This window comes from Notolabrus celidotus, chromosome 10 (genome assembly GCF_009762535.1).
Source record: "Notolabrus celidotus isolate fNotCel1 chromosome 10, fNotCel1.pri, whole genome shotgun sequence".
Taxonomy (NCBI): domain Eukaryota; kingdom Metazoa; phylum Chordata; class Actinopteri; order Labriformes; family Labridae; genus Notolabrus; species Notolabrus celidotus.
The window spans coordinates 23,668,035-23,681,064 of record NC_048281.1 but is presented as its reverse complement, the minus strand read 5'-3'; the positions used below and the strand labels follow the sequence as shown (position 1 = coordinate 23,681,064).

At 39.2% G+C, this 13,030-nt stretch overlaps 1 long non-coding RNA gene across 1 annotated transcript; it reads right to left on the bottom strand.

Annotated features, from left to right (window-relative positions):
• Nucleotides 1–2,806: 2,806 nt before the first annotated feature.
• LOC117819880 lies at nucleotides 2,807–12,750 on the bottom strand. Its single transcript, XR_004632650.1, has 3 exons — nucleotides 12,595–12,750; nucleotides 10,932–11,061; nucleotides 2,807–2,870 (listed from the first exon to the last, which is right to left on the bottom strand). It is a non-coding gene; the product is annotated as an uncharacterized LOC117819880 (long non-coding RNA).
• Nucleotides 12,751–13,030: the final 280 nt, after the last annotated feature.

Sequence of the window (13,030 nt, the reverse complement as noted above, 5' to 3'; positions counted from 1 at the left end):
AATTTTCACATCATGTAATAGGTGTAAAAATCAATAAGGAAAAGACAATAATGAAAAAAATGTGAAGAGATAAATGGTGCATAATGATCAAAGGTTGCTTTGTGACTACAACAGAACTACAATGATTGGCTATGATGCACTATTACACTGAAATATGTGACATACTGCTGATTGTGTTTGTGTCAAATAGTATGTCTTAAAGCTGGGGTTGGTAGTCAGATTTAGATACACTTTTTTATACTGGTTAAAATGATCTTTATGTCCCGATGGCAATCAATACATTATGTGTTCTTAAAAAAAGAGTGAAAAAAAGCTGCTATCTACAGCCAGGGTAAATCTGGGAAAAACACCAACCAATCCCTGCCATCAGAAGCCAAATTATGAAACCAATCAAATCCCGTCCTGCCATTCTGCCCGCCACCTGCGTGTACATTTCATGTTTGTTTGTGTTTTTAACTTTCACTATGATAATGTTTTGGTGTTTTCTTACCGCTGAGTGAGACATGAGTTGACGTAGTGCAAAACACAAACGATGTGCTGAGGACCGGTTTTGAATCAGTCACGATCATATGGTCGCGAAGCAGCGGCACCTCGTGCATGTGAGCGGGGGTGTCGTTTTGGAGGAGCTCTGAGGGGAGGGGGGGGGGGGTTAGACGGAGTCCTGAGGACATGCTACATTCAAATTCATGCTAGTTTTCCGTTACTACCAACCCTAGCTTTAAATGAGAAATAGCATTTTCTTTAGTTGGGTACACCCAATATGTGGTACTTCAGCGCATATCAATATAAGCTAAATAGGGAATGACTATAGTGAAAGGGTTTTAAATTGCTGGACATATACAGTGCAACAGCACCACCACCTATAATGAGAATGTAATGAATGCTGTATATCAGATAAAGCTAATTACCCACTAATAGCATCATTAGTAAACAAATAAATACAATGACTAAATAAAATAAGCACAAAACAACATAATAATTCATAATCACAACAAAGTGCATGTTGATGTGAGCTGGAATTAACATGTTTGAGTACAATGTGCACATAATTGAGCTCCTTGTCTTTAGTGATGCTCTTGTCGTTGAGGAAAGCCCTCCTTGACCTGAGGGAGTGTCATTTTCTCATTTGTGGCAAAGGGTCATCAACATCTAATTTAAACACTTGATTGGCTAATTACACTACATGCATAATTTAACTGTCTTCATTAACATTAGTATCACATATAAACACACACACACATCCGCAGTCCTATATGAAGAAACCATACTAAACTGTATAATCATCACCTCAATTATTGATACAGTAGCACCATTACGAGAACCACCGCACACAAACACAGACAGATACAGCAATTGCAGTTTGTCTAAAGACTGAGCCATTACATTACATTATAACCTCAACATTCATCTTGCCATGCTGAATTACCTTTTTTTTTACTGCTGTTGGGGTTTTACCCTAAACTTCTCCTCATAAGCCACTGCCTCATTTTCTTACAGTTTATGAGTGTATGTATGCCAATGTACGGTACATCAGTGGGCTGCTAGGGGGCTAACTAGGATACAAGCATGAAAAAAAAAAGAGAAAAGGCCAAATGAGATAGAGGACCTCTACTGAAATCTCTTCTCACATTATTATCTTGTGAAGCTCTTGTGTCATGTAATTTGCATCTGAGAATTGTTGTATTTCATGCAATGGTTGATTCCTCACTAACAATTTGATTTGACAAGAAACATTCAATGCCTATGCTGATAACAAGAAAGCAGGTCAGCCGATTTGTAATGCTGACGCCATGTTTTTGTTGTTGCATTTGATATAATAAAACAATTTAATAATAACGTCTATTATTCCAAGCACATTACAATCTAATATAGATGTTTGAGATTGATTTTTAATTAATTCACTAAACAGAAATTAGCATTGGGTTATTATGGATTTCAGATACTGATGGATATCTTTGTCATGGGCAATATGAAACTGCATTATTTTGTACATCATAACAGAATGCATATTTTAAAAAATGGCTAGTAATTGTTTTAGTGTTGATATGTCGCCAAACAGGATTGGAAAAATGTGTTATCATTAAGGGAGACGTTAACATTACTTCACAGCTTTTTATTCTTTTATTTTAACTTTTTTTCTCTGCTTTTTCTCTACATTATTTATGTGTATGCATACGTATGCATGTGTGTGCATGTGTGTTTGTATGTATATATATGTATTTCTGTTTATTTATACTTCTCTTTGTTTATTTTATCATTTAAAATCATTACTCAACTAACATTTTCTTCACGTGTTTTCTATTAATCAATTTATCATTTTATTTTATTCATTTTATTTTTCATATTATTAATTTTATTTAATTTAATTTTGCATGTCTGAGCCCCTGTTTGATTGTATTTGTTTTGTCTTGTTGTTACATTAAAAAAGTTACAAATAAAATAAAAATAATAATAATTAAAAAAACATTACTTCACAGCAGCGGCACTGACGAGGCTGCCTGCAATGGCTGCAGTAATTATTTGTGTATTATTTTAGTCAGCCTTGCGAGCGCAGGCTTCGGCCAATGTTTCTAAAACGCCTTTAATTGGCCTGATTAATCAGCCAAATGATTAATCGGTCTATCTCTATCAAATGGCTGTGATTATTTTCAGCTCAAGGCCACAGTCATGTTAATATTCAGTATAACAGAACTCTCTCATGTGTGATAATGCTTTACTGCGGCGGTTGGGTTAAGGATACTGAGATACCATATCAAAGCTGGCACCCAACTGGTTCCTTTAGAGTTTCTCACTGGATGCCTCTTATGCTTTTTGGGTCAACAGAGCCTGTGCACAAGACAGAAGCACTGCTGGCAGCCGTGGCCGACATCCTGGAAAGATGAATGAAACATGAATAGGACTGGAAAAAATGACACATGAATGGGATAAATTCATTCAATCATATGGTTCATCAAGATTTTCCAAATGTTATCAGGCAGTACAGACCAAATTCTGGCTATAAATAGAGTCTTTTGGGCGGGGTGTGCATTACAGCTGGACCTTTTCCCATGATAGTAAAGAAGGTTTCTTTTTTTGGGCCAGTGTCTCAGGAAATGAATGGGAGGTTGTAACACATTTAGGCCCTCAACAGTCATCCCAGAGCATCTGGTTAATGAGGTTTAAACCCTGACCTTAAAAGTAACTTTCAGTCTGTGATATACTGGAGGCTATCACACAAAGCAGCTGCTCAGGCATGTCATCTAAGTGGAGCACTGTGATAGCACCGGAATATTCCATACTCTATCATGTCTGAGTAGTCTTATTAGTAAAGTAGCATATGCTAAAGAAGTAGTAATGAAGTAATGAAATATCGTCTCCCATATTTAGACAACAGTGAAACCTGAATGAGTGTTTCCTTTGTGGATCCTTCAGATCTTGCGTCCTGAACCTATGTATTTTTTTCTTCTTCTGTTTTTTCCACAGTCAGTTAAAGTGGTTTATAGTTCACTTCTGTAAGGCGAATGCATATCAAATGTGTCTCAAGTGACCACTGGTAATTGGATTTCGCCTCCCTGTTCCCACTTGATTTTATCTATGGGAAACTGGGGCAGTTGACGCTGAAGAGGAAAAGATACACATCTGCTTTTAACCTTTTAGCTAAGAAGTTTTAAATGGACTTTGTCTTTTATGTGCTTAAAACACACAAATGTTCCAAACGGAAAATAAAAACAGTGTGTTTACTTTTATGTAATGTCAGGAGACACATTAATAAGTTGGGGAATGTTTGTTTTTAAACTCAGATATACTCTATAGGGTATAATCACTTACTACCCGTGGCGACTCTGCATGTAGCACAGGGGGAGGCTTGTTGGGTCAGTTTTTATAAAGGGTTCTGGGAATACAATGCCAACAGTTAGACTAAAAAAAAAATGGGTTTAATCATATTTATGTTAGTAGTTTATTGGCCAACAGGGCAGAGGGCTAAAAAATACAAAGGATTGACTGATGTACTTTTCTCTCTTTCACACAAAGTACTCTAAAGAAGGAACATCCTTAAAGGCACTGTGAGAAACTTTCATGTTGTGTTGATCCTGGTGACCCCTTTGGTAGAAATCGGTAGTGTTATTCCAGGAAGAAGACTGCATATCCCATGAGCACCATCACCCATCGCTGTAAAGATGTATTTGTTGCAAAGCAACTTAATGGAATAGAGTTCTTCTTTTTTAAAACAAATTTTCTTTGTTCAAGACAACATTTTGCAGGATGAGGAAATGAACAGACATGAAGCTACATAAATACATTACCATTAAAGCTAGGGTTGGTAGTCATGGAAAACTAGCATGAATTTGAATGTAGCGTGTCCACAGGACTCCGCCAAATGAACAGCTGTAGATATAATCACTCCAGACGGCCGCTGCTAATCGTAGTTAAGCTACTTCAATGAAAAACATTTCATTTCTGAAAAAACTTAAAGTCCCCTCATGTTACTTAGTCCAAAAAACTTTACTTTGAAACAGCTATAACAGAAAGTGGCATGTTGTCAGCTGCAATAACTTGACAATAGGGGGGGTCTGGCAGAAAAGGTTTGGGAACCACTGAGCTAGTGTGAGGTAAAGAGGCGGGCTTTGAGCCTCCTAGCCAACAGCTACAGTGTTCCCTCCTGTCAGTCAAGTCAGTCAAGTCAGTCACATTTAGATTTTAGATATTTAAAAACTGGAAGAGAGAAACATCATCTCGTTTTTCCTGTATGTCTTGTATATACAGTGAAAATTTACAAATCATTGAATCTTGAATCCTATTTGGGCAAAACTCGTAATCTTAATATCTTCTGAACTGTTGTGTTATAAAAAAATGTACCCCCCGTACACAGTGTGGGCCGATCCAAGCTGTAAACATGTTTATTAATGCTGCAAAGATCGTCTTTTTTGAATTGGTGTGTATGTGGTTTTCCTGTGTTTCTGCAGCCAGCCTCAAGCAGACACTCAATGAACTGCGGTTTATAACACTTCAGCTAAAATCAGTTAAAAACTCCTCACAGTCCCTTTAAGTAATGCTTCACTTGGTGACTGAAATACCATCAAATATATGTGGGAGGATGGAGTGTGGCTGACCTGGGTCAACCCTTTTCAGCAGCATCCTTGAACCCATTCCTGTATACTTTAAGGATGGAATCCAAGCTGCATTCAAATCTGTCCTCTTGTAACCTGATCTAAACACCCAGGGTGCTTCTAAAGTGCAGATTCTGAATGCTCTAATTGTTGGCAACTCACAGATTTAAACTGCAATAACATAATAAAAATATCCGTTGAGTTGTCAGTGTTTATAGGGCCAGGTCTCTTGGGACTGAAACTTCAGGCCAAAGAGTCTTATGTTGTCAAGAAAAGAATACATTCCAGTGCTGTTTGTCACGCCTCCACTTGTTATTTTGTTATTAATCTGTTTATGACTTTCAACTCAGAGAACATATTTAACAAGAAAATCTAGCATAAAGTGGAGAATCAGGGAGAAAGTGTGTCCATTTATTAAATAGTCTGTTCGTTGTTTTCTTTACCTCATTTGACCTCCTTTTGCATAAATCGGTCTATTATCGGCGTAGAAAAGCACAATATGTGATGAGTACTACAGCATTTCCTGTTTGTGTGAGAAAAATAGAACAAGAGAAGGACAGAATGAGTGTGTTTCGGAGGAGGGAAGGAATATTAGATCAGCAGGTCAGTTGAGGCTAAGTCACAGTAAAAATCAATGCACGCCTAAACACACACACACACACACACACACACAGACACACACACACACACACACACACACACACACACACATGCTGGAATGGGTAACTTCCCACACACTCCTACTTAGATCGGTCCCAATTTAAATACTGCAGATGCCGCCCACCTTCCTTTAATCTTCCTTCCGCTGTGTGGAGTGTGTGATTAACTCAGAGGAAACAACATCTACGCATTGATGATCACTGCAGCAGTCTACTAAAATACAACTACCACTGCTATGATACAAACATTGCCTATAATTACCACTGTCATAAATAGGCTGCCAGTCTTCCACACAAAGAAGTCTAGGATAGTGTCATTTGTAAACTGTTGTTTTTAAGATGCTTCAAAAACTCAGGTTGTACGCTTTCTTTCTTTCTGTCACATTCATGTTCTGACCAAACCAGAGAGGATACTCATGAATCAATGCCATTTATAAGAAATCACATGACTGCATAATTATGACAAATGACTGATGGTGGTATTATGGAGCCTGAATATCATCTGCATTCAGTGTTTTAATCACAGCTACAGAGAGCTAATATTTCAGATGGCAGGCTGCTGTATCATTTCTCGGTGTGCATCCAGACATGCTCATGAATAAATATGTTGTCTGTGTATGTCTTCGCCCTACATAAACATATTATCATTGGTTTCTCTTCTGGTCATATGAGCATGCTGTGCCCAATGCCTCCTGTCCTTTCTAATGAGCATATCAAATAAATATCTGTCTCAGTGACCTGTGAAATGAGAAAACCCCAGGCATTTGGAGTGCCTGTGCAACAAATTATTACAAAGAGGTGGTAACATTATGTGGAGATAAGGTGGGGATGACAGTCAAAAGGGATATTTACACAGTACAGAGAGGTCTCCAGAAGATGTCATGTGGCTCTGCTGCGCCACAGTTCTTTATGAAAACAAGCACAACCATTACTTTACAAGCTTTATTTTTATAGCACGCGTCATAGAAACATTATGATCAGCGGGCTTCACAAAGGGGGAAAAAAAAGACCAAAAAAAAGGAACAAAAGTTACAAAAAAGATCAAATAGCATGAGATAAAAATCAAAATATAAAAATAATAAAATGTGTAATCAATAGTTAAAAATTAGTTCAATGAGACAAAATGAACAAAAGCTATGGTAAAAAAAATTATAAGAGTTCTGACTTGGTGTATGACCTTATTTTTAACAATTATTATCTGATGTATGTGGGGCCCTGAACACAACATAGCAACCATTATAATTGACTTTCTAGTGCCATTTTACGCAACACTGCAGACCCTGTCTCCAATTTGCAGATTAATCAAACTTAGATTACGTCTATCCCAATAAATTGGTTAACTGAAGTAATCAAAACTGTAATCACTCGTGCTTTGGCTCAATACGGGCGCATGCAGTCATGTCCAATAATACAAAGATCTCCATCGGCACATGCCGTCTTCCTCCCGCTCTGCCTGCTTGTGATCAATCAGCGCAAAAATTAACTAGTAGAGAAATTTCAATTTCACGTTTGCTGTATTGATTAGAGCATTGAGTCAATTACGGGTGACAACATGAGATTGAACGGAGCGATCTATACGGTATGTGCTCAAGAGCTCTGAAAACAGCCTCCATTATCATTACCTGGTTACAAGATGGGTGGAAGACATTACACGGCTGGTCAAGAAATATGTTTGAAAGAGGAATAACTTCAGTATCCTCCATCAGTGCTTCCTCTTTGTAATAAGAAACAGGATAGGGGGATGTCTCTGATTGAAATCCAGCCATGTACTCCACACAGGGTGGTTCAAATGGTTGCATTTGGGGTCCATAAACTGTACTATGTATTTAAATATCATTTATAACTTCTAAGTTTGGTCTTTTTAATGCATAGTTTTTCTTATCGTTTGACCCCATTAAAACCGATATGTACAACAATTTTAACTAATTCATTGGATACACAGTTAGACTGCATACAGGATCTAACAAAATAATTATAAATATTAAAACATTGTAAAAAAAAACAACCTGATTGGCCGCCCCCCAGGTGCCAACACAAAGTCCTAAACTTGTGTCAAAATCAAATATTTAGACAATACTTCAACAGGCTGCTGGCAGCTTTCTTAGCATTTATATGTTGCACTTTTGTTGGTAATTAAAACTTTAGAAAAAGACTTCACAGGTCTGTGTCATATAACAGGGTTGAAAGAGAGGAAAGGATTCATCAAAAACTGGAAACAACCTCCTGCAAATACATCAAGGCAATGTTCCTGAAACGTCGCCTATAAATGTATTTTTGTCAGTTTGCTTGCCTCTTTTTTTTTTTTTTTTTACTTCTTGATATCGTGATTTGGGGAAAATGTTGTCTATGTGAATTCTTAAAGATTTAGAAATTAAAATGGAACATTTTAAAACAGGAATATAACATCTTTCTAGAAAAATTGCGCAGCTGTTTTAGGCCGGGGAGAATCAGTTACTGCTATCTCTGAACTAGCTCGCTTGACCGCTTCCATCACTGCTACACCTGTTGCTTTGTCGTGATGAATGGTTTCATATCTAGCTACCCGAGGGGCGTCCAATTGGCTGGATGGGGGTGCCTTAAAACCGCCTGGAGGTGAAACTTTGGAGGGCGACATGCTGGCTGCTGCATTGTTGTCGGAGAAGCCAGTATTTTAACAAAGCATATTTCCATAATGTCTGATGATATAATTATGATGATTATGATTTATTCTGTAGATATCTTACATATTGCTCCTTTAAAGCTAGGGTTGGTAGTCTCGGAAAACCAGCATGAATTTGAATGTAACATTTCCTCATGACTCCGTCTAACCCCTCCCCTCCTCCCTCGGAGCTCCTCCAAAACGACGCCCCCCGCTCACATGCACGAGCGCCGCTGATTCTCGACCATATGATCGTGACTGATTCAAAACCGGTCCTGTAACAGCTCTACTGTTTGTTAAACGTGTTCAGTGTAGATGCTCTTAATTCCTACAGTGTTGACGGTTAGTGAAGGCATCAGGAGAGGTGTAGAGTGTGCAAGTGGGAGAGAGGAGAGGAGAAGTTTTTTATTCATTCAAACATTGATTGTTGTTTTGTTGGTTGGCGTGATCACGGCCGACAGTGACCAGTTATTAAAACTCAACGTGTTCACGAATCGGCTCGTCATCCCTACAGCTTCTGGATGGACGCTACAATAAATATATATTTTCTGTAGGACTTACTGAACGTCATTAATTATTCTGCTTGTTGGTGAGAGCTTTTTAGACTCTGATCCGGACTGCAGTCCTGAGCAAAGCACCTCATCAGGTCAGAGGGGACAGGCCCGAGGACGAGCGAGAGGGGCAGTAAATAGAGTCAGGGGAAGTAGAGGCAGGAGACGGGACTCAGAGGAGTGCACACCGGGGAAATGTACGCGCAGGAGGAGGGCAGAACGGCTGGACGGGATTTGATTGGTTTAAAATTTGGGGAGCCAAAAAACGGTGATTGGTTGGTGTTTTCCCAGGTTTACTCCGGCTGTAGATAGCAGTTTTTTTTCACTCTTTTTTAGGAACACATCATATAATGATTGCCATCAGGACATAAAGATCATTTTAACCAGTATGACAAAAAGTGAATCTAAATCTGATTACAAACCCCAGCTTTAAGTTGACAAAAACATGTTATTTATGTTCTTAGAGCGGATGGACCGTTAGAATGAATAAGTTGCCACTGCATCAAAGGTTAATCCATACAACCCTTACAAAAAAAAAACCTGACAAGAAAAACACACAATATCCCCTGCTTAGACAATTAATTACAACAGGATAATATTCCTATCAAAAACAACAAAACAACAGTGCTACAACAATACCGGACTGGACACCCCAAGCGTCAACTGTAATCTGTTTTGCCTTGGACTAATGAGATGAAGGAGAGGTTGGATGAAGAGTGTGTGTGATGTTTGGTCCCCGACAATACATGTTTGTGCTGTTCTTTTGATCGGGCCTTACATGTAGCAGCGAGTGGAGCCTAATCTTTACCCCCCTCCAGCTTGTCCCTAATCTTATCTCATCAAATCGGCTATTCTAATCTGCTTTATGAAAGCTTATGAAACTAATCGTCGCACACAGTGACAGTGCAGTGGGTGACTGAGGCATTATGTGCTTGTGACTCAGCAAACGGGGCAAGCGAGGCTGTTTGTATTTAAAGGCCAGCATTAAGAGCCTAAATGAGATTAAGTGTTCAAAGCGACAAGCTACTGAGTGAACTTAGACAATCTACTATACTCTGCTTATTTAACACCATTTGATTATTTGCTTACATAAAAGATTCTAGCATTACATATATTTTACTAGGAAAGAAAATAAATCTAGAAAGCAAGAGGGACCAGTCTTTTTAGCAACTGTTCACCCTTTAAGGAACACCCCTATCCATCCCTAAATAAATAAACCTATAAAAGCCTAATGGGTGCATACCAGGAGACGATGAGAAAGCCCATTTAAAGGCTTGTAAATCAAGATCAGCTGGCCATTTAATTAACTTGTAAATTAATGCACCCTGCTGTGTAAATCGCAGGGTAATAAATATTCATGTAGTTACCTAAGAAAGGGATAAAGACGCATCACAGACCCAAGCAGACTGGGTTTGTAAACAGCACAGTTTATGGGACAATCGCCCACCTTATTGGTATTTTATAGACGGCTGATTTGCATTTTTCATGCTTCATGGATTATGCAAAAATAAGTGTGATCCTTCAGCCACTGCTTTTGCTTCACACTACCCCCTCTTTATCTTGCTGGAGTCAGGTAATGGGATGATATGAAGCTTTTTCAGGAGCCCTCTATACCATTTATCACGGGTTAAGCAGCGAGAAACTTTAAATTCAACATACAGTAGCACACTCATAATGTTGTTATTCTGCAGCAGTTGTTTGTTATCAGTGAGTCAAAGTTCAGGTCCAAGCCTGTGTCTGTTCTGCAAGAAACCTAATATCAACAGACAGGGAACCCTCCTTATCCTACAGGGAGATATCTGAGCCGAGGAGGTTTAGGCAGCCAGCTCTGCTACATCTATTTATATCAATATGCCTTTATAGCACTTAAGGCAAGACTCCCTCAAATAATGAAAAGAAAACAACTGCACAGAACACAGAATCTACTCATCCCTGCCTCTGGGCACAATCCGTAAGCTAGAGGTTACTTGAGGGACAGGTCGCGTGAGGTTGTTACCTGATTTGATTCTTTTTCCACAGTGGCAGTAGTCAAATCATTGCTTCTGGTGGCATAATTGACCCGCAGAGGGTATGGTAATTGACCTTGCTGCTGAGGTGCTTTGGTTGCTGAGCCAGCACTGTGGGATCTGAAGGAAAAAAAAGGATATAAGGCCGTGGGGGGAGGTAGTTTTCAACATGTTTTCATTACTGGACATATACAGTAAGCCTTTACTTCTGGCACTAGTGATATGACTAACAAATTAACCATATTCACACAGGGGGCATTTACCTAGTGCTCAGAGGGAAATTCAAATGCTTTTAAATTGTCATAATCCTGTGTTTTGAGTGCTATGTCATACGAATTTAGTGTACCATTAAAATTATTATCATGTCACTACTTTATGAACAATCAGAAAATGAAACAACATGCTTGTTGAAAACCTGGAAGCTCCAACAACGAACATTTGCATTAGCAAATTAATGCATAACTGTTTGCTAGGGAGAAGCTGGAGCTAATATTACGGTTTGATATAATTACATGACAAGCTCTAAGGTAAAAATTATAGTTATGTTAGATAGGACTTAAAGCTGTTTATAGAAGCTTAGTCAAGTACTAAAGCTGCCGATGTGTTTTGTTTACTTACTGACTTGGCTGACATGCTGTACTGTCATATGTTTGTCGATACGATACCGTTTGCTGTAGATTTTAAATAACAATTCTTAGGCGTAACTCTGGTTTGCAGCACAAAACAATCAATTTATTTGCGGCACCATACGAAGTGATAACAGCATCCACAAGTTTCATTCATTAGACAAAGAATTCAGCCGCAGTTCTCCGTTACAGCGGTCAAAAACCATATGCCCTTCCGGGTCAAGACACACATCTGATTCCTTGGCAGTGACGTACCTATATACCTGTGCCCTTAATCAACAAAACAACGACACCCAGTGGCACAATAATAAATGTGGTTCACAGCTTGACCCAAGAACATGAATATGGCCCTTACACTGTTGTTGGTAGTCGTGATATCTTGTGTGCGTTCGATGAGGAAGTATTGCCGGCTTCCCAGCCATCAGGACGACATAGTGGGGCCACTACTAGACCAAGCAGGACAGAGGGTCGGAGAGTAGCTCTGATTGGTTTGTGATAACGGGAACGAGGGGAATAATAACATTGCGTGATACAAAGGCCTTGGAAAATGCAGAGACTTTGTAATAGTCTCAAATTACTTCACTTACAGATGAGCACCGATGGGTAGTATAACCTTTTTTCTGAGCCTAGCAGGAGAAAAGTAACGTTTGATACCATTCCTACCAACAGCAGCTTTAAATAGTGGTCTATCATCCCTCTACATATTTACAACCAATCAAATTTCAGTTCTTATTTTATCAATAAGCAGTGAAATGTTAACTGTTCAAAATACTACACTAATAAGTTCACCTCCCAACGTGAATATGAAGACAGAGGAAAAGACAGGGGTGGACTGAATGGCGTTGTAACCATTACTTATCCAGACTATATGAGTTTGACTTGACTTTCTCTGTTTACTGTGAGTACTTCTGACCTGCTCACAACTTCCTCCTCTTCCTGTCGAGCAGGAGGAGCAAAATCCCATATTCCCCTCAGGAAGCAGAAGTCAGGCTACCTGCTGTCAGTTTACAGACTCCCATACACACACCTCAGTATCCAGTTGGCTCCGGCGTTTCATCATTACGCACATAACCAGCCATTGACGCATCCAGATCAGGAGAATTTTTTGACGTCATCATGATCAGTGTTTTTTTTTTTCTTCAATTCAGCCTTATATGGGTCATTCCTCTGTTTCACTCACTGAGAGGAGGAGGGGGGGCTTGGAGTGTGGCTCTATTTTCTTGTAGATTAAGCTTCAACCCGCACTAACTTTACATATTTGGCGACACATACTGCCATCCTGAATCACGTATGTCGCGCCACCGTGCTGTTTCTGAATGGAAAGACAAATATAGCCGGAAACAGACTGTAACCGAGCAGCTATCCCAGGAGCTCCAGGCAAACATGAATAAAGCAGTAGGCGACCGTGTTACGCAATAAAGCACACTGCACTATATCTGCCCTTCCCCAGTTTTTACTAGCCT